The 22,294-nt window shown below is 44.7% G+C and overlaps 1 protein-coding gene across 1 annotated transcript in view; it reads left to right on the forward strand.

Moving 5' to 3' along the window:
• Positions 1-22,294, forward strand: part of LOC123745437 (uncharacterized) — a 350,652-nt gene that overhangs the window by 203,920 nt on the left and 124,438 nt on the right. The gene's annotated exons all lie outside the window — the stretch shown is intronic.

The raw sequence follows: 22,294 nt of genomic DNA on the forward strand, positions 1-22,294 counted from the left end.
GCTGGCAGGCACAGGCAGGCAGGCAGACAGGCAGGCAGGCAGGCAGGCTAGCTTGCAGGCAGGGAGTGAGTGGTAGTCACGAGAGATGGGATGTAGGGGGGCGGGTGGTTTGTTGGTGGTGGGGGTGAGACCGGCTCATTCCCGAAGATAAGCCTAACACACACTACCCGTTAGCATGATGGCAGGGAGGGAGGCAGGCTGGCTGGAAAGGAAGCAGGCTGCCAGGCTGGGAAGGAGGCAGGCTGGCAGGCTGGGAAGGAGGCAGGCTGGGAAGGAAGCAGGCTGGCAGGCTGGGAAGGAGGCAGCCTGGGAAGGAGGCAGGCTGGGAAGGAGGCAGGCTGGGAAGGAAGCAGGCTGGCAGGCTGGGAAGGAGGCAGGCTGGGAAGGAGGCAGGCTGGGAAGGAGGCAGGCAGGCAGGCTGGGAAGGAAGCAGGCTGGCAGGCTGGGAAGGAGGCAGGCTGGGAAGGAGGGCAGGCTGGGAAGGAGGCAGGCTGGGAAGGAGGCAGGCTGGGAAGGAAGCAGTCTAGGAAGGAGGCAGGCTGGGAAGGAGGCAGGCTGGGAAGGAGGCAGGCAGGCAGGCTGGGAAGGAAGCAGGCTGGCAGGCTGGGAAGGAAGCAGGCTGGGAAGGAGGCAGGCTGGGAAGGAAGCAGGCTGGCAGGCTGGGAAGGAGGCAACCTGGGAAGGAGGGCAGGCTGGGAAGGAGGCAGGCTGGGAAGGAGGCAGGCTGGGAAGGAAGCAGGCTGGGAAGGAAGCAGGCTGGGAAGGAGGCAGGCTGGGAAGGAAGCAGGCTGGCAGGCTGGGAAGGAGGCAGGCTGGGAAGGAAGCAGGCTGGCAGGCTGGGAAGGAGGCAGGCTGGGAAGGAGGCAGGCTGGGAAGGAGGCAGGCTGGGAAGGAAGCAGGCTGGCAGGCTGGGAAGGAGGCAGGCTGGGAAGGAGGCGGGCAGGCAGGCTAGGAAGGAGGCAGGCTGGGAAGGAAGCAGGCTGGCAGGCTGGGAAGGAGGCAGGCTGGGAAGGAAGCAGTCTGGCAGGCTGGGAAGGAAGCAGGCTGGCAGGCTGGGAAGGAGGCAGGCTGGGAAGGAGGCAGGCTGGGAAAGAAGCAGGCAGGCAGGAAGCGATATATGGGTGTTGAAGTGAACCGTAAACCACGTGACCTTTGAGAGTGTGTGTGTGTGTGTGTATGGGTTTGGGGTGGGGGAGGTGTGTCGGTGGTGGGGGGAGAGGGGGAGGTGTGTCGGTGGTGGGGGAGGGACCGGCTGACTCCGTAAGCCTAACCACACTCCACAGACCTGTGACTCAGATTTGTTTCTTAAATGTACAGTACATCATCGTATATTTTAGGCAGGATGTGCCTGCAGGCTGGCAGGAAACATCCAGAGGATGTTTGCCAGACGTCTTAATAATCAGTTAGGAACAATTAAGGACTTTTATAAAGCGGATCAGGACTTCACTTATTGATGAGTACAAACAAAACACGGTAGCATTTACGCCATGAACCTGACGATTTTTTTTCCCTAGAGTTTTTTTCATAAGTTTTTCTGAAAAATTTCTTTTTACATTTCTAGTTTATTTTTTCCCCTCTATTTCTCGTATACGAACTTACATGTTAACCGACGGGTCTCGTCCCCAAGGGGTTCGGAAACCAAGTGGTGCTCTGTATATATATATATTGTGACGGTAACGCGTTGGTGTTCGGCTGTTTAAGGCTAGGGGTATGGCCTCGTCACATAGTTATAAAAAAAAATAGAAAAACTGGAACTTCGTCTGTGGTAAGGTAAGGAGAAGACACACAAAACACAAGTAAACTTTAACAATGAAATTTTAATTACGTTAAATAAATCAAAACATGAAAATATGGACAAACAAATATGTATAATAAAATCAATGAATCAAAATAATAAGAATACTTAAATGACACAATGAAAAGTTACGTTAAGGCAAAATAACAAGAAGTGCAACACAAAGGTTAAGTGGGAGGTGCTGGAATATTGGCTTAAAGCCACCACCTCTCTCAGTACACGCTAACGTCTAGCTGGGAGGAGTGCTGGCTACGAAAGCACGGAACATTCTGAGGACTGATGTTGGGGCGACCCCAGACATCAGGTAGTATTGGGGGCGAGTGCAGGTGCAGCCAGACCGGCGACCAATCAGCGGAGCCGTAGCGATCAACGGGTAGTTTGGTGGTTGGAGTTCGAACAGGTGGCTGGATGCATACGTTTCTGCTCACCCTGGCAAGCCTTGCTGGTGCTGGTGTTGTTGTCGTTGTTGGACATTTCTTCCATAGTCTTTTTATATAATTGTGAAGACGTAATTTTGGAGGGAAGAGCAGGCTCAATCTCTTGAAGGAGATTATCGTCACAACTCTCCCCCGAAGCCTGCGGTTCTGGAAGAAGTACGTCGTTATGTGGTGGAGTATTTGATGGAGTTGCTTCTACTTCATAAACTCTGGAGAGATCATGGGCTAAGATGTTGTCAGACTCTTGGTATAGCGTGTCTCCAGGTTGAATTTCTGCAGTTAGCAAGCCCATAGTAGAAGACGTTGAGATGAGAAGTGGGCGTGCTGCAGGAGGTGTAGGGTGGTGTGGTCCGTATTGATGGTGGACCGAGCACTTTTCAGGTGTGGAGTGAAGTGCTGAAGCTTCAGGATGAGGAAGAGTAGCTCCTTGCCAATTGTTCCGTAGATCCTTGTAGCAGTAGTCGCTGACAGGTGTATTCTTCTCGCCTCGTTGCTGCATCACGACACCACCCACGTCGGTACCATTGGCGTCGACATGGAGGATGAAGGGCTTATCTGACGAGGTGAGAGTGGAATTAGAAGAGGGCATAGGAGCACGATTATTATCCTGAAAGCATTTGGGAAGATCATTAAGGATTTTGGAATTAGAAAGCGCCGACTCCTTGTCAGTGCTTTCGGGAGAAGAAGCCGGGATGGTCTCACTGTGGATGTAGGGTTCTGTGAAGGTAGAACAATTAATCAAGACAGTGGGAGGAGTACCATTATATTGCTTCAGGAGGTTGACGTGGCACAGCTGGGTCTTCCGCCGCCTATCTGGAGTCTCTATCACATAATTATTATTATTCCTGCACTCTTTGACGCAGTAGGGTCCTGAAAATTTGTTTTGTAAAGGTGAACCTGGGATAGGGAAATAAGCAAGGACGAAGTCTCCCGGCTTGAATTTTCTTACTTTGCTGGTCTGGTCGTAATGAGTCTTCATTCTCACCTGGGCTTTCAATAGATTATCATGAGCAAAGCGGTGGACTCTCTCTAGAATGTGTTGAAGGTTTTGAAGAAACTGGGGCACATTCTGATGCTCACTGAAGGTGGCATCTCTGAGAGAGTCTTTGAAAGCCTTAAGGGGAGTACGGCACTTACGGCCGTAGAGCATCTCATAAGGAGATACTCCTAGGGACTCATTGGGGAGACTTCTGAAAATACACATTATTAGGTCAATCTGCTTATCCCAATCCTTTGAGGTTTCACTACAAAACTTTTTCAAGAGTGCTTTGATGGTCTGATGACTACGTTCAAGAGAACCCTGTGAAGCAGGATGATAGGGGCTGGACAATACCTGTTTGATGTTGAACTCCTCCAGTGTCCTTTTGAAGAGATCACTGGTGAAGTTGGTGCCACAGTCACTTTGAATCTCCCTGGGAAATCCGTATTGAGTGAAGATCTTCAGTAGATGTTTGATAACCGTAGCAGCCGTGATGTTCTTCACTGGAACTGCTATGGGAAATCTGGTGGTAGGACACAGGATGGTTAGGATGTAGGCGTTACCTGAACTGGTCCGAGGTAAAGGACCAACACAGTCTATTATGAGTCTGTGGAAAGGTTCCGCAGGCACCTGTATGGGAATCAGTGGTGCTCTGGGAATGGAGACGTTCGGTTTGCCTGCCATCTGACATGTATGACACTGTTTTACGTACCGTTTGACGTTGTTTACCATACCTGGCCAGTAGTAGTCTTGACGAATCCCATGGTAAGTCTTGTTGAAGCCGTAGTGGGAGAATGCTCCGTGGGCCAGGTGTAGAATAGTGGGCCGCAGGCTGGTGGGAATCACAAGTTGTTCGATGTTGGCCCAATCGTCCTCCTCCTTCAGTTTACTGGGTCTATATCTGCGGTAGAGCAAGTCGTTCTCTAGGAAGAACCCAGGAATACTGTCGGGTTGAGTCTCAGCCTGGAAAAACAATGGTGTTAAAGTAAGATCTTCCCTCTGCAACTTACGGAACTCCAACTTGGTCAGATGCGGGGGTAGTTTCTGAGGGTCTTGAGGGACAGCGGTAGCAGTAGAGTCAGCTGGCTGTGGACGTGCGGCTTGCGCACGGGTGGTCACGAGAACCGGAGGAGAAACTTCATCACTCTCTTGAACCTCTGCTGGAACATACTCGAGAATAGGATTTATTGGCACAGAGTTACACACCTGGGGTTTGTCCATGACGATCAGGTTGGTCGGTTGCAGGTCTTCTGCCAAGTCGTTGCCTAGGAGAAGTTGCACTCCAGGCATGGGAAAAGGCTTTTCCCTGACGGCGACTTGGACTTCCCCGTTCACGTAGGGACAATTCAGGTGGACTCTGGCGAGAGGGTATGGAGTGGTAGCAGTGAGGTCAGTGATGAAGACTGTTTCCCCGGTGTAGACTATGTTGGGCACAGCCGACTTCAAGATGATCGATTGTAGAGCCGCTGTGTCCCTCAAGATCTTCAATTTGAAACGTCCCTCCGGATTTGAACCGTTGGCAGAGACAGTTCCAGTATACAGGTGGTTACTGAAAAGAGAAAGATCATTAACATCAACACCAACATTCATCACAGGCTTACCGGACTTAGGAGGAGTTGGTTTGGGTCGTTGTTGGTCAGTGGTTCCCTTGTATTGAGACTTACCACACTTGTCTATGGTATGTCCATAGAGTCTACAATACTTGCAGTACAGTTGTGAACCAGCTTGATCGGGGCTCACCTTCTCGTAACTGTACCACGACTTCTTACTGGAGGATGGTTCGGGTGTCAGCCGGTGGATGAGGCTGTAAGTGTCAGCCGACTTAGCACACTTCAGGTAGTCGGTTTCTTCTTTATCTGCTAAGTAGAGGCGGACAGGAGGCGGCACACGTCTCAAGAATTCTTCAACAAGCATCAGGTTCACGAGTTCTGTAAAAGTAGAGACATGTGCTGCTTCCAGCCATTTCATGAAATACCTCCGTTTCGTGTTAGCAAACTCGAGGAAGGTAGTGGTACTTGCCTTCAGGTGGTCACGGAATTTCCTTCTATAACTTTCTGTGGAAAGTAGGTAGGCGTCCAACACTGCTTGTTTCAGAGTGTAGTAGTCATTCTCAGACGCCAAAGTACTGAGTGTGACTGCAGCTCTACCTGTAAGATGGACTCTGAGAAGTGTTGCCCATTGGTCGACAGGCCAACTGAGTTGATTAGCAAGGGTTTCAAAGGTGGTAAAGAACACATCAACTTCTGCTTCTACAAAGGATGGCATTAACTTACTTGCATGTGATATATTAAAACTGACGGGAAGATTGGCAGTAGCTTGCTGGCGTTGAGCGAGGTGTGAAGTTTCCAACGTGTATTCCCGTTGACGACACTCAAGAGCCAGAGTCGCTTGTTGCTTGTCATGTTCACGTTGCATTTCCAACTCGCGTTGTTTGGTTTCAAGCCGTATGCGTTCCCGCTCCTGGAGTAAGGCAATCTCACGTTCTTGTTCTTCCCTTCGTATGGCAGCTGCTCGTTCTTGTTGTTCGAGGGCTTCCCTTTGCTGCTCACGTTCAATCTTGGCCAGCTCTAGTTTAAGTTTCATCGTTGCCAAGTCAGTTTTCTCTGCAATATAGTAAGTTTCATGAGTTTCAGAGTCTATCTTACCTTGCTCTAAATAGTAATCCAGCAACAGGTTGTGTAGGTCATTTTTGTTGGCTTGATAGGGAACTTCTAGTTGATACTCATGTGCAAGAGTTTGTAGTTCAGTCCTCTTGGCACGACTTAAAGTCCCTATTTCACCTGCTGGATTTGCACGGAAAGTTTGGAGACGAAACATGGTGAAATTAGCAAATAAAGGTACACGAATGTTCAATAATGAAATGTCAGAAACAGGACAACGTGGCAACTGGTACCTATCCTGTGTGATCTTTAACAATTAACGTTAAGTGAAAGATATTAAATGATTAAATGAAATCAAGGGCGCAGGAAATCTTGTACCCGGTACTCATGTAAGAGAATAAGGGCAAGAAAATCCTACTAACAAATGAAACAAAGTTTCGAAAACAAATGAAACAGTTAAATGCTTCAAAAGTAAAATTGGTAGTCCAAGGATGTAGGCATACCTTGCCAAGTCTCTATAGGACATAAAGCAAGTTTTTCCTACTGAATTTAATATGATACTTACAGAATTAGCGAACTTTTGTGCTCTGAAAAAATAAGCTAATTCCCTACCGTTGTATGTATCATCATCTCTGACTGACGTGTAGGGGTGCGAGGTGTCAACTGGTGACGAGAACTGCTGCTGAGGTCCCAATTCAGCAACTAAAGTTCGAGCTAGAGGAACTATGGCCCTCTTTATCCTCCTACAGTCAGATTGCAGAAGATTGGGTACTCTTGACCCGGGGCAGACCACAGTACCAGGGTACCAATATGATGATCTGTCAGAATGAGAAATATTCAAGGGACATAGATGGTAAATACGAGTAATAACAAGGAGGGAGAGATGACCAATTAAGAGTATGACTGCGGCCTACAGTCACCACGTAATCCAAAGTTGTCTCACCTTCACTATATGTTACTCTCGTAATGCACAATACACCGCACCTTATAAAAAATGAAATTGAATGAAAAATAGTAAAGCTACGTTAACAAAGTTAAATACGCTTACCATAAATTACCACTTGGCACCAGTACCTGAGTGAAGCTCCTAGGACAGGCCCCCATATAACTTGTGACGGTAACGCGTTGGTGTTCGGCTGTTTAAGGCTAGGGGTATGGCCTCGTCACATAGTTATAAAAAAAAATAGAAAAACTGGAACTTCGTCTGTGGTAAGGTAAGGAGAAGACACACAAAACACAAGTAAACTTTAACAATGAAATTTTAATTACGTTAAATAAATCAAAACATGAAAATATGGACAAACAAATATGTATAATAAAATCAATGAATCAAAATAATAAGAATACTTAAATGACACAATGAAAAGTTACGTTAAGGCAAAATAACAAGAAGTGCAACACAAAGGTTAAGTGGGAGGTGCTGGAATATTGGCTTAAAGCCACCACCTCTCTCAGTACACGCTAACGTCTAGCTGGGAGGAGTGCTGGCTACGAAAGCACGGAACATTCTGAGGACTGATGTTGGGGCGACCCCAGACATCAGGTAGTATTGGGGGCGAGTGCAGGTGCAGCCAGACCGGCGACCAATCAGCGGAGCCGTAGCGATCAACGGGTAGTTTGGTGGTTGGAGTTCGAACAGGTGGCTGGATGCATACGTTTCTGCTCACCCTGGCAAGCCTTGCTGGTGCTGGTGTTGTTGTCGTTGTTGGACATTTCTTCCATAGTCTTTTTATATAATTGTGAAGACGTAATTTTGGAGGGAAGAGCAGGCTCAATCTCTTGAAGGAGATTATCGTCACAATATATATATATATATATATATATATATATATACACAGTGGCACCTTGATTAACGAGTGACTATTTACGAGCATTTCGAGTAAAGAGCGAGCCACTCGCAGCAAATTTGTCTCTGTTGACGAGCTTCACCTCTATTAACCCTTCAATTGCGCATCACATCATATGATGCTTTGCCCGACTTGCAGTAAATTGCGCATTGCATCATATGATGCGCGGGCATATCGCGCACGATTTGAAAGGCCCGTGGGGTAGAGGGGGTCCCCATACGCTACCCAGGGGCTATAGTAAACAGCCGCCATTTTTAAAAAAAAATCCAGCTCACGCTACCATCGCTTGGGAGGCCTCAGTTACCCAGCAGCCACCATGTCGAGCGCAAGGCCGAACGCTTCCTGGGGCATGCCCCATGCAATCACTCACCCAAGAGCAAATGACCAGTGAATTATTTTCCGATGGTGAGGAAAGTGACTTTGATGACTCTGATATTGATAAAGACTACACACAACCGATGTTGATAGCACGGACAGTGAATATGAGATACAGCCGCCTCCCATGGCGAGGCCTATATGCTCACCCATGCTGCCTCGCCCAGTGCCTTCCTCAATTCTCCCTCGGCCACACAGTTCCTGTGATTATTTAGAGTCTGAGGATATTTTCGGTGACGAGTCAGAGGAAGGCGACTCTTTTTCTGGTTTTAGTGAAGTGGAATCAGAACATAGTGTTACCGAGCCTGGTGCCAGTACCAGTGGTGTTACTGGGCGAGATTTTGTAGCGTCAGCAGCGTCTCACCCAGCCAAGCACCACCGCATGGAACAACATGTGGCACCAAGAGCCTCATGTTCGCGTGCCTCTACCTCACGTGCACGTAGCGGCCGTACTGTGCGTAGACGGGCTTCAGCTCCTGGTCCACGGGGTGCATCGCTTCCTCGCCGTAGTGCCCCTGCTGCGTCCCCTGTTGCGTCCCCTGCGTCTCGCAGGACACCAGGTGTACTAGTGTGGAGTGATGGTGCTGGTTTTGTTCCCCGAATTCTTGCCTTTGACAATAAAGACGTTGGGATTACAGAGCTTTTCCCTGATAATGGTGATGATATGAGTGAATGTGATTATTTCACCGCATTCTATGATGAGCCGCTCATGGAATATATTGTACACCAAATGAACCTTCATGCGGCTCATCTCATTAGAAAAGAGATAACAGAATTTTCATGCTTGCAACGTTGAAAAAACACCAATATAGGTGAAATGTATGTGTTTCTTGCAATATGTATGTTGATGAAACACTGTGTCAAACACGCTATCACAGATTACTAGAGCAAAGATCTGACTATTCCAACACCTTCCTTCAGGAAATATATGTCCAGAGACAGATTTCAGATACTCTTCAGGTGTGTGCATTTTGCAACTAATGAGGACCGGACTGAGGAGGATAGACTTTGGCGAGTGAGGCACTATATGAATGAGGTGATTGGAAAATTCAGAGATTTTTACGTAGCAGCACAGATGCTGGTGATTGACGAATCCCTTATACTATTCAAAGGACGTGTTTCATTCAAACAGTATATTCCCTCCAAATGAAACAGATTTGGATTGAAATTCTTTGTACTGTGTGACTGTGAAACAGGATACGTGTTACACATGATTCTGTATTCAGCTAGCGATGCAGACATTCCCAGTAACGACGGACATGGTTTCTCTGGTAGTGTGGTGAAGTCACTGATGGCACCATGGATGAACAAGGGCCACATCCTATATACAGATAATTACTATACAAGTCCATTGCTAGCTAAGTTCTTGATTGAAAATAGAACCGGGTTGGTTGGCACAGTAAAGCCACGAAGAAGGGAAATGCCAGTGTTTGTCAGTGGACTTGCAGTTGGCGAGTGCCAGGTATGGAAATGTGATGAAATACTCTCAGTACGGTGGAAAGACAAGAGAGAAGTGAACCTGCTGACAACCGTTCATGAGGGTACAATGTTGAACAGTGGCAAGGTGCACCGTGTAACGAGAGAACCAGTATATAAGCCAGATTGTGTTCTTGACTACAATATCAACATGCGTTTGATTGATAAGGCTGACATGATGATTGACACTATTGAGTGTGTGCGGAAAACATTGAGGGGGACGAAAAAAGTGTTTTTCCATCTTGCTGACATGAGCATGTTGAACTGCTATAATTTGTACCTGGTGAAAACTGGACGTAAACCTATTTTCCGTACATTTGCTTTTACACTTGCAACACAGTTATTAGCAAAGTTTGGTCAAGAAGACCCTGACATACGAAGACCAATCATGAACCCAGTGTTACAGCATGATGCAACACCCAGGCTCGCTCACATAGATGCCTTTCAGCAACACAGACTAAAGAATTTGCCAGCAGGTGGAAAGCGTGCAATAGGCCAACATGCTTGCGTAGTATGTAAAACAACAAAACGAAGAGAGCAAAAACGTAAAATGGTGCAAACATGGTGTGAAGGGTGTGGAGTTGCATTGTGTGCTGTCGACTGCTTCAACGACTACCACTCACTCCAAGATTTCTAAATGTGCAATAATAGTGCAAAAACCTGTACATAATGCGTGCTAGTGTGTACATATAAAATAATGAACATTGTGATTACTGTACATAATATAATGCCATAATGGAAAACGTTTGTGTGCGCATGTGTATGCTCGATGTGTGCAACATATATTGACAATAACTGTCAAGTGACATTATGTGCAACATAATTAGTGACTAATATTGCAAAGAATACACGCCTAGACACTGTAAATAATGACGCGAAAATAAATTCGTGGCAACTGTGGCTGCTTGAAGAGCGCGTGCGACCCCTCCGGGACGCACAGTGCATGGGCGATCATGCAAACTGTGACGTCATCATCCATCTTCTCGGCTCAATTACATCGCCGGTAAGTACAATTGAATTTTTTTTTATTTTTCCTGTGAACAGGTTAGGAAGAAAAAATAATTTTTTTTTTTTTTTTGCACCTGTGGGTGTCAATCAGTATATAGCCATGCACCATTTAAGGCTTAATGAGCAAAACCACCTGGTGCTTCCTAGCGTCTCGCGGGTTCTCGCAAATTCCCGGACACCTCCGACGCCAGTGTTGTTGTTGTTGTATCGTGCACGACAAGCATCCCTCTGCATTTATTTGTGCTTTTCTTAGTTTTTTTTTGTGGTTTTGTGACTACGGTTTGTAACGCACGATGTTGCCCAAGAAGCTTCTTGCTAAAGATAGTGTTGTCAAGATGAAGAAAGACACAATTACTGTGGATTTGAAGAAGGAAATTACAGTATAGCAAAGCATGAGCATAGTGTCTGTGTGACTGATCTCACAAGGGAGTATGGCAGGTCCTCATCAACAATTTGCACCATTAGTAAGGGGATGAGGAGGTAATGGAGGATGCTGCCTCTTCCAGTGAGATCAGGGAAGTGTTGGGAATGTTTGAAAAGGTGACCGCATTCTTGGAAAAGCATCTGATAAAGCAATGACAACACAGTGTGTGAACATGTTTAATGACAATTTGCTGTCTCATTTTAGGAACATCCTAAAACAAAGACAAAAGCACTTGTCAATAGATACATTCTTTGCAAAAGTAGAGAAAAGAAGAGCCAGTGATAGTGAACCACAACCCGGTCCTAGTGGGGTGAAATTCTCAAGAAGAGAGAGTCCGCCTGACTCAGAGGTGGATTCTCCTTCCACACCATAACCCCTCTCCTCCTTCCCACCTCCCCATCGTCTCCCGCAAGCCAGCAACGACTCCTCATAAGGTAAAGTAAACATGAAAACAGTACAACAAAACATTTATAATTACATGTGCAGTATTATATTAACATTATAAAATGTCATACAAGTATGGATGTTTTTGGGAGTGGAACGGATTCAATTTTTTCCTTTATTTTAAATGGGGAAATTTGTTTCTTAAAACGAGTTTTCCACATAACGAGCTCGGTGCCAGAACGGAGTAAACTCGTTAATAGAGGTTCCACTGTATATATATATATATATATATATATATATATATATATATATATATATATATATATATATATATATATATTAGTATATTTTGGTAGCAGTCTTTCCTGTAGACATATATTATAAAATATGACCGAAAAAGTAAGATTAATAATTCTAACACGAATTTTCTCTATCTTTCTTACATTTCTTTTCACTGTTGATGGTAATTCAAAGATCAATTCTCCAAAATTCATTTTTATTTCTAGTCTGACGCGACACTTGAGCGCGTTTCGTAAAACTTATTACATTTTCAAAGACTTTAGTTTACAAACACAACTGAAACTGAATAGAGCTTACACATCTTCGAGGTTTATATCTACATTTGGGTGAGGGGGATGAGGTGAAAAACGAACTTTCAACAATGGGTATTCAATGGGTATTAAATTCCAACACAAGACAGAACACGAAACAATGGGTATTGAATGGATATTAAATTCAAACACAAGATAGAACACGAAACAATGGTTATTGAATGGAAGTAATTGTAGAAAGCCTATTGGTCCATATTTCTTGATGCTTCTATATTGGAGCGGAGTCTTGAAGTGGGTAGAATATAGTTGTGCATTAATTGGCTGTTGATTGCTGGTGTTGACTTCTTGATGTGTAGTGTCTCGCAGACGTCCAGCCGTCTGCTATCGCTGTATCTATCGATGATTTCTGTGTTGTTTGCTAGGATTTCTCTGGTGATGGTTTGTTTGTGGGAAGAGATTATATGTTCCTTAATGGAGCCCATTTGCTTATGCATCGTTAAACGCCTGGAACGTTTAATCGTGATCCGGCCTGCACTCCTCTTGACATACCAGAAAACATTCTGAGGAAACTACTCCAAGCTTGTACTAAAGAGGCACCCTTCTTGAGCCTGGATGGTCTGACATTGTCATATATATATATATATATATATATATATATATATATATATATATATATATATATATATATATATATATATATATATATATATATATATATATAAAATATACAGTGGCACCTCAACTTACGATTGCCCCTACTTACGATAATTTTGAGTTACGATGTAAATTTCATCGAAAAATGCGACTCAACATCTGATGTTGTCGTCGACTTCCGATATTTGTTGGTACACGTTCGGGTCGACCGAGCGCGTGGTTCCCGGTCACGCTGTTCGACCTGCCTCAGTTTACGACTGCTGCCTGCTTAGTGACGATCGCGCCTATAAGAAATTCCGCATTTGTGGTGATTTTTTTTGCATTTTGAACATTAAAGTAATTATTATATATCACACCATGAGTCCCAGGAAAGTCAGTGGTAAGGCTCAACATATGAGATCCCATGTAAGAATGACCATAGAGTAGAAACAAGAGATCATTCGTAAATATGAAGATGGTGTGTGGGTTGTTGAACTGGCTAGGCAGTACAACAAATCTCAGTCAACGATATCCACCATACTGGCTAAGAAAAAGGACATTATGGGTGCTAAAGTGAGGCATCATTACAGACAAATGTTAAAAAGAAGGGAAAAACAAATGTATCTTGACAAATTTGTAGTGAGACAAACAAGCACTGAACCACAACCAGGTCCTAGTGGTATTCAGGCAAAACGTAGGAGAGAGTGTACCCCAGAGAAAACATCACTGCCTGATGTGATAATGGAAGGGGACTCCCCTTCCAAACAGTAACAACTCTCCTCCTCCCCCCTCATCACCATCTTCCATACGCCATCAAGAGCCCTGCATAAAGGTAAGATAAACTTAGATACTGTATTGTAGTTAGAAAAAAACATTGTATTCAGTATCAAATGTATTTGTATGTTAATATTTTGGAGGGTGGGGAATGGATTAATTCAATTCCCTTTATTTCTTATGGGAAAAATCGCTTTGACTTACGATCCGTCTCTGGGAACGGATTAGCATCGTAAGTCGAGGCCCCATTGTATATACAGGGGTACCTCGATTTAAGAGTTTAATCCGTTCCTGGAGACGGCTCGTATTCCGAAGCTAATTTCCCCATAAGAAATAATGGGAAATGAATTAATCCGTTCCTGACTACCCCAAAAACCCCCACATCAAACTAAATTTTTATACCTAATTCATCTAAATAAACCTACAAAACTATGTTCAAGTTATTACTTACCTTGCTGTTGAATGCTGTAGGCGTATGGAAGATGGTGAGGAGGGGGGAGGAGGAGAGGAGTTACTGTTTGGAAGGGGAGTCCCCCCAGGAGAGAGCAGCCGGGCTCTCCTGGCTGTGCTTGCGGAGTTTGAGCTCTGGCTCTTGGGTCCCGCCTATATGGAAGAACTTGCGGGATAGTACCAGTGGAGTGCAGTGGTGCAATAGGCACAATCGGGGAACACTGTATAACCATCAGAGGTCTGCAGTTGTTACACGTCCTACCTACGAGCATACGCCATATTGCCAGTACATCCGTGGTCTTCCAGGGTACACTAGCCTGTTTTCGAATAGAGGTTCTGGCCCATCCTGGCTGTGGTGGGTATGTGGGCCTGCAGGCCGCTCCCAGCAGCAGCCTGGTGGACCACCCTCTCGCAAGTCTAGCCTAGCCTCGGGCCGGGCTTGGGGTGTAAATTGAACTCCTGGAACCCCATCCAGCAGGTATCGAGCAGGTTTCTCCGCCGTCGGTCGCCTGGTGTGCAGGTTCCTGGGCCTGCTAGGTTCTGTCGTGTCTCCGTTGGCCCTGTCTGGGGTCTGCCTGCACCGTGCTCTGCCTTTGCAGAAGCGAGTTGCTATTTACATGTTGCATGTTGCATGTTGCAGTGGTGCCTGTTGCTGCTGCTCGTGTGCATTGGTAACGTGTTTCGCAGTGGCATGTCCTTGTTCCGGTATCCGGTTATGGTGTGGCACTTTGCTGCTGTTTTGTGCCTGGGGTTTGCGTATGGGGGTTTGCTTGTTATTTTTCGTGGTCTTCGGGTCCCTGGCTTGGCCCTCCCATGTGTGTGGGGTTTCTGTCCCTGCCTGATTGTCCACCCCTGGTTGTTTCCTGGGGTTTGTGCTTCAGCTCTTTCGTCCTGCCTCTCCCCAGTCGCTTTCCTGGCATCTCCTTTGGTCGATTTTGGCTGCACTTGCTACTGTGGGGGTGGGGGGGGGGGGTCAGTTTCTACCGCTTCCCTTCCTTGTGTGTTCCCTTTGTTTCCTCCTCTGCCGCAGGGATGTTCTGCGTGCGTTCCTTGGCTTCTTGGGCGTTCTTTCAGCCTGTGTCCTATGGTGCGCTTATTTGTCTTGGTCTGTTTCAGTTGCTCATACCCCTTAGTTCGGGTACTGTGTCTGGAGGCCACCCTTATGCCTTCTTCGGTTTTCCTGGCTTGCCCTGCCGGTTGGCTTTTCGGGGTCTTGCGATGTCTCGCAATGGACCCGTCGTTTCTGATCTCCTGGCGGGCTTGCTTGCATGGGGAGCTTTCTGTTCGGCCGGCGTTCCATCTCCTTGTGCCGCCTGGGTTTCGGTGGTCGCGCCCGAGATCTTCCCGCGGCTCTGCCTTTTCCTGGGCTCGGAGGGGCCTTGTCAGGGCTGCTTCCGTTCTGCCTCGCGGTCTCGCCTCTGGTTGGTGGTCGGATGACTTCGTGGTAGGTATCCCACCTGCGTACTTCTTCTTGGTGCCAGTATGGGGTAATTTGGCGGTCCTTTCTTTTCCTCCTGTCCCTTCTTAGGTGCCTGCAGTTGTTAGCGTCGGCTTGGTTTTTCTGGTGGGGGTTGGGGGCCGTCATCTTGCCACATACTGTTGCCTCTTTTCGTAATTACCTAAGTGTAGTTGCAGGATGAGAGCTACGCTCGTGGTGTCCCGTCTTCACAGCACTCTTTGTCATATAACGCTTTGAAACTACTGATGGTCTTGGCCTCCACCACCTTCTCACCTAACTTGTTCCAACCGTCTACCACTCTGTTTGCAAAAGTAAATTTTCTTATACTTCTTCGGCATCTGTGTTTAGCTAGTTTATATCTATGACCTCTTGTTCCAACCACATGGGGGTTTCTATAGGCCATTGCTTCCCTTGCCTCTCTGAGGGGGCCAGGTTTTGGCCGTGATCCCCAGTAGGCCCTAGAACTCCATATACATGACTGATGCCAAAGTCTGACATTAGCATATCAGCCTGGTAAAGCTCCGGGAAGCCTCCGGTTCTCACCCAGAAAATGGCGTTTCATTACATTCAACGCTGGTTTTTTATCCCAGTCAGGGGTCTTCTGTAATAATATCATCGCTAAATAATAGCATGCAAATGTATTTTATGGCATTTTTAGGCGATGCTGTGGTCACTATCTGAACAGCAGTGCTGCGAGCTCATGCTGCGTGCGTCAGGCTTGGTAGTTCACACAATATTGAGGTCCCTCACACCCGGGAATTTGGCCCACGATTTTTTTTTAAAATGGCGTCTGTTTACAAGGGCCCTGATGAAGGTAATTACCTAAGTGTAGTTACAGGATGAGAACTACGCTCGTGGTGTCCCGTCTTCCCAGCACTCTTTGTCATATAACGCTTTGAAACTACTGACGCTCTTGGCCTCCACCACCACCTCACCTAACTTCACACCTCACCTAACAGGGTGTAATTACCTAAGTGTAATTACCTAAGTGTAGTTACAGGATGAGAGCTACGCTCGTGGTGTCCCGTCTTCCCAGCACTCTTTGTCATATAACGCTTTGAAACTACTGACGGTCTTGGCCTCCACCACCTTCTCACTTAACTTGTTCCAACCGTCTACCACTCTATTTGCGAAGGTGAATTTTCTTATATTTCTTCGGCATCTGTGTTTAGCTAGTTTAAATCTATGACCTCTTGTTCTTGAAATTCCAGGTCTCAGGAAGTCTTCCCTGTCGATTTTATCAATTCCTGTAACTATTTTGTATGTAGTGATCATATCACCTCTTTTTCTTCTGTCTTCTAGTTTTGGCATATTTAATGCTTCTAACCTCTCCTCGTAGCTCTTGCCCTTCAGTTCTGGGAGCCACTTAGTAGCATGTCTTTGCACCTTTTCCAGTTTGTTGATGTGCTTCTTAAGATATGGGCACCACACAACAGCTGCATATTCTAGCTTTGGCCTAACAAATGTCATGAACAATTTCTTTAGTATATCGCCATCCATGTATTTAAATGCAATTCTGAAGTTAGAAAGCATAGCATAGGCTCCTTGCACAATATTCTTTATGTGGTCCTCAGGTGATAGTTTTCTATCTAGAACCACTCCTAGATCTCTTTCTTTATCAGAATTCTTTAAAGATTTCTCACATAATATATAGGTTGTGTGGGGTCTATGTTCTCCTATTCCACATTCCATAACATGACATTTATTAACATTAAATTCCATTTGCCAAGTGGTGCTCCATATACTTATTTTGTCCAGGTCTTCTTGAAGGGCATGACAGTCATCTAAATTTCTTATCCTTCCTATTATCTTAGCATCATCAGCAAACATGTTCATATAATTCTGTATACCAACTGGTAGATCATTTATGTACACAATAAACATCACTGGTGCAAGAACTGAACCCTGTGGTACTCCACTTGTGACATTTCTCCATTCTGATACATTGCCTCTGATTACTGCCCTCATTTTTCTATCAGTCAGAAAATTTTTCATCCATGATAGAAGCTTACCTGTCACCCCTCCAATATTTTCCAGTTTCCAGAACAACCTCTTATGTGGAACTCTGTCGAAAGCCTTTTTTAGGTCCAGATAGATGCAGTCAACCCAACCATCTCTTTCCTGTAATATCTCTGTGGCTCGATCATAGAAACTGAGTAAATTCGATACACAGGATCTTCCAGATCGAAAACCATACTGTCTGTCTGATATTATATCATTTCTCTCTAGGTGTTCTACCCATTTAGTTTTGATTAGTTTTTCCAATACTTTCACTATTACACTTGTCAATGATACAGGTCTATAATTGAGGTGAACCCCGTGTATCCGCGGGCTATTTAAATCTTGCGTAGTACTCCAATACATCATATGATGTGGAGCGCAAGTTACTGCAAGTCACTGAATACATCATATGATGTGTTGCGTAGTTAACCCTTAAACTGCGCATGGCGTATATATACGCCCTGAGTAACATGTCCCATGGTGCGCATGGCGTATATATACGCCATAGGGTGCCAGGCCTGATTCAAATGGCCCGCGGCTACACGGGGTTCACAGTAGCTTCCTCAGGGCTCTTGTAAACAGATGCCATTTTAAAAAAAAAATCGTGGGCAATATTCTCAGGTGTGAGAGGCACAGTACTGTTGGAGCAACCAAGGCCGGCGCACGCAGCATGAGCGAACAGCATTGATGTTCAGCTTGTGACCACAGCATCGCCGAAAAATGTCAAAATAAATATATAATTGTTATTATTTAGCGATGACAATATTACAGATGACCAATGACTGTGATATAAATAACCAGGGTTGTGATAATAGCAGGATTGTTGTAATAATTAGCGCTGTGGGAGGAGTGATGCTGAGAGACGGAGGGAGACAGCATCGTTTACTGACTGTGTGGCCACCTGTTATTGTTTGCATTCACCATACCAGGTCAGTGGTTCTCTATGGTGAACACAAATGTAGATACTTATATATAATGTGTGTATTAGTGTAATAACAGCAAAAGGATTATGCTGGGAGGAGCCATATGGGTGACGGAGGTGACGTCGTCTGCACGATTTGTCTAGCTGTTTAGAGGGTGGCCACTATGCTCTTTGGGCGCACTACAAGCTTAGGTGTACAGTTACGGTGCATAAAACATGTAGATATTTATATATAATATGTGTATATAGGGTAATAACACTGCAAAAGGTATTGTTGGGGGAGAAAGTTTAGTGCGTGTGACCTTGAAAGAGTGAGGGAGCCGCCAGCCGCCATCTGTGTATAGCGACGACTCTTAGTGCCTGAACTAACTATATCAGCTTAGCTGTACAGTTGTGGTGAACAAAATATACACATACTTATATATAACGTCTGTATATAGTGTAATAACACCACAACTGGTATTGTTGGGGGAGAAAGTTTAGTGCGTGTGACCTTGAAAGAGTGAGGGAGCCGCCAGCCGCCATCTGTGTATAGCGACGACTCTTAGTGCCTGAACTAACTATATCAGCTTAGCTGTACAGTTGTGGTGAACAAAATATATACATACTTATATATAACATCTGTATATAGTGTAATAACACCACAAATGGTATTGTTGGGGGAGAAAGTTTAGTGCGTGTGTTGAGGGAGTGGCAGCGAGTGGCTGGCTGGTGTGTGGCGGTAACTCCTCGTTGCTTTTCGACTCTCAATACCAACTTAGTGGTTCGTTATGGTGACCAAAACATGCCAATACTTATATATAACCTGTGTATAGAGTGTAATAGCAGCAAAACTATGTGTTTATAGTTTTATAAACATAATAATTGAATCACTAATATGCACATCATACTTTTGAGTATAGCGATTATTAACCACTTTTATTATATAAATATACAGTACAACCTCGATTCAACGTACTATATGGGACCACCCCCAGTTCGTTGGAGCGTTGGATTCGTTGCAAGAGGTGACCTTCAAGAGGCGTTTGCGTCAGTGTCTTTTTTTTTCTTGTACACAATAAAAATGCATTGTATCATATTACTTACTGTACCTATATTTTACTACTCTTCTAAAAATACTGTAATTCATGTATTTACCTTATTGTTGGAGTCATGTCCATCTTGAAGTTTTGTGAAGTTGTGAAAGCTCTACAGTAAATAGGTACTGCAGTGCATTAAGCCGTTAGCACTGTATTATTAAAAGTGGTTTTGCTGTATGTTGAGTACTACAATACAGTTCTTGAAAACTATTGTACATTAGAATTATTGCAACTTTAATTTTAACACTATGTACACACTTGAATTTAACACTTATTCTAATTGTTCACTTCACACACTATGTTTTTAGATGTTTGCATCAGCTTTGCTGGTGCTCGCTGCTGCTGTGTTGGCTTCAGCTGCTTTTGTGCTGGTGCTGGGTACAGCTGTGCTGGTGCTGGGTACGGCTGTACTGGTGCTGGGTACGGCTGTACTGGTGCTGGGTAAGGCTGTGCTGGTGCTGGGTACGGCTGTGCTGGTGCTGGGTACGGCTGTGCTGGTGCTGGGTACGGCTGTGCTGGTGCTGGGTACGGCTGTGCTGGTGCTGGGTACGGCTGTGCTGGTGCTGGGTACGGCTGTGCTGGTGCTGGGTACGGCTGTGCTGGTGCTGGGTACGGCTGTTCTGGTGCTGGGTACGGCTGTGCTGGTGCTGGGTACGGCTGTGCTGGTGCTGGGTACGGCTGTGCTGGTGCTGGGTAATTACCTAAGTGTAATTACCTAAGTGTAGTTACAGGATGAGAGCTACGCTCGTGGTGTCCCGTCTTCCCAGCACTCTTTGTCATATAACGCTTTGAAACTACTGACGGTCTTGGCCTCCACCACCTTCTCACTTAACTTGTTCCAACCGTCTACCACTCTATTTGCGAAGGTGAATTTTCTTATATTTCTTCGGCATCTGTGTTTAGCTAGTTTAAATCTATGACCTCTTGTTCTTGAAATTCCAGGTCTCAGGAAGTCTTCCCTGTCGATTTTATCAATTCCTGTAACTATTTTGTATGTAGTGATCATATCACCTCTTTTTCTTCTGTCTTCTAGTTTTGGCATATTTAATGCTTCTAACCTCTCCTCGTAGCTCTTGCCCTTCAGTTCTGGGAGCCACTTAGTAGCATGTCTTTGCACCTTTTCCAGTTTGTTGATGTGCTTCTTAAGATATGGGCACCACACAACAGCTGCATATTCTAGCTTTGGCCTAACAAAAGTCATGAACAATTTCTTTAGTATATCCCCATCCATGTATTTAAATGTAATTCTGAAGTTAGAAAGCATAGCATAGGCTCCTTGCACAATATTCTTTATGTGGTCCTCAGGTGATAGTTTTCTATCTAGAACCACTCCTAGATCTCTTTCTTTATCAGAATTCTTTAAAGATTTCTCACATAATATATAGGTTGTGTGGGGTCTATGTTCTCCTATTCCACATTCCATAACATGACATTTATTAACATTAAATTCCATTTGCCAAGTGGTGCTCCATATACTTATTTTGTCCAGGTCTTCTTGAAGGGCATGACAGTCATCTAAATTTCTTATCCTTCCTATTATCTTAGCATCATCAGCAAACATGTTCATATAATTCTGTATACCAACTGGTAGATCATTTATGTACACAATAAACATCACTGGTGCAAGAACTGAACCCTGTGGTACTCCACTTGTGACATTTCTCCATTCTGATACATTGCCTCTGATTACTGCCCTCATTTTTCTATCAGTCAGAAAATTTTTCATCCATGATAGAAGCTTACCTGTCACCCCTCCAATATTTTCCAGTTTCCAGAACAACCTCTTATGTGGAACTCTGTCGAAAGCCTTTTTTAGGTCCAGATAGATGCAGTCAACCCAACCATCTCTTTCCTGTAATATCTCTGTGGCTCGATCATAGAAACTGAGTAAATTCGATACACAGGATCTTCCAGATCGAAAACCATACTGTCTGTCTGATATTATATCATTTCTCTCTAGGTGTTCTACCCATTTAGTTTTGATTAGTTTTTCCAATACTTTCACTATTACACTTGTCAATGATACAGGTCTATAATTGAGGGGGTCTTCCCTGCTGCCACTTTTGTAGATTGGAACTATGTTAGCCTGTTTCCACCCGTCTGCTACGATTCCTGTACACAGGGATGCCTGAAAGATCAGGTGAAGTGGAATGCTGAGCTCAGATGCACATTCTCTCAGAACCCATGGTGAAACGCCATCTGGGCCAGCTGCTTTGTTCTTACCGAGCTCCTTGAGCATTTTTTCCACTTCGTCTCTAGACACCTCTATGTGTTCTATGTTGTTCTCTGGAATTCTTATTGTATCTGGTTCCCTAAAGATTTCATTTTGTACAAACACACTTTGGAACTTTTCGTTTAGTGTTTCACACATTTCCTTTTCATCTTCCGTGAATCTATTTCCCATTTTCAACCTCTGAATATTATCCTTTACCTGCAATTTGTTGTTTATGAATTTATAGAATAGACCTGGTTCTGTTTTACATTTGTCCGCAATCCCTTTTTCAAAATTTCTTTCTGCCTCTCTCCTCACTGCCGTGTAGTTGTTTCTCGCATCTTTGTATCGCTGGTATGTTTGGGGGTTCGGCCTCTTCCTGTATTGATTCCATTTTTGTGTCTTTCGGTCTCTAGCCCTCTCGCAATTTCTATTGAACCAATCCTGTTTCCTAGTTCTGCATCTCTGTTTTGGTATAAATTTTTTTGTGCCTTTATCATATATTTCACAAAACTTGCCATACATCTCATTCACTTCCTTGCCTAGCATCAAGTCTGTCCAATTATACTCACTAAAAAAATTTCTAAGGTCACCATAATGTCCTCTCCTGAAGTCTGGTTTTTCAACTGCTTCAACCTCCTTATTTTCTTCCAGCTTATAACGCATTGCATACTTTATTCCCAAAAAGACATGGTCACTTTTACCCAAGGGAGGAAGGTACTGAATGTCAAATATCTCTTCCTCCTTCCTGGTAAATATCAAATCTAGCATGGAGGGAACGTCCCCTTCCCTCATCCTCGTAGCTTGTTTAACATGTTGATACAAGAATGTTTCCAGGATGAGGTCTACAAATTTACAGGTCCAAAAATCTTCTGTTTTAGCTTCATA

This window comes from Procambarus clarkii, chromosome 44 (assembly GCF_040958095.1).
Source record: "Procambarus clarkii isolate CNS0578487 chromosome 44, FALCON_Pclarkii_2.0, whole genome shotgun sequence".
Taxonomy (NCBI): domain Eukaryota; kingdom Metazoa; phylum Arthropoda; class Malacostraca; order Decapoda; family Cambaridae; genus Procambarus; species Procambarus clarkii.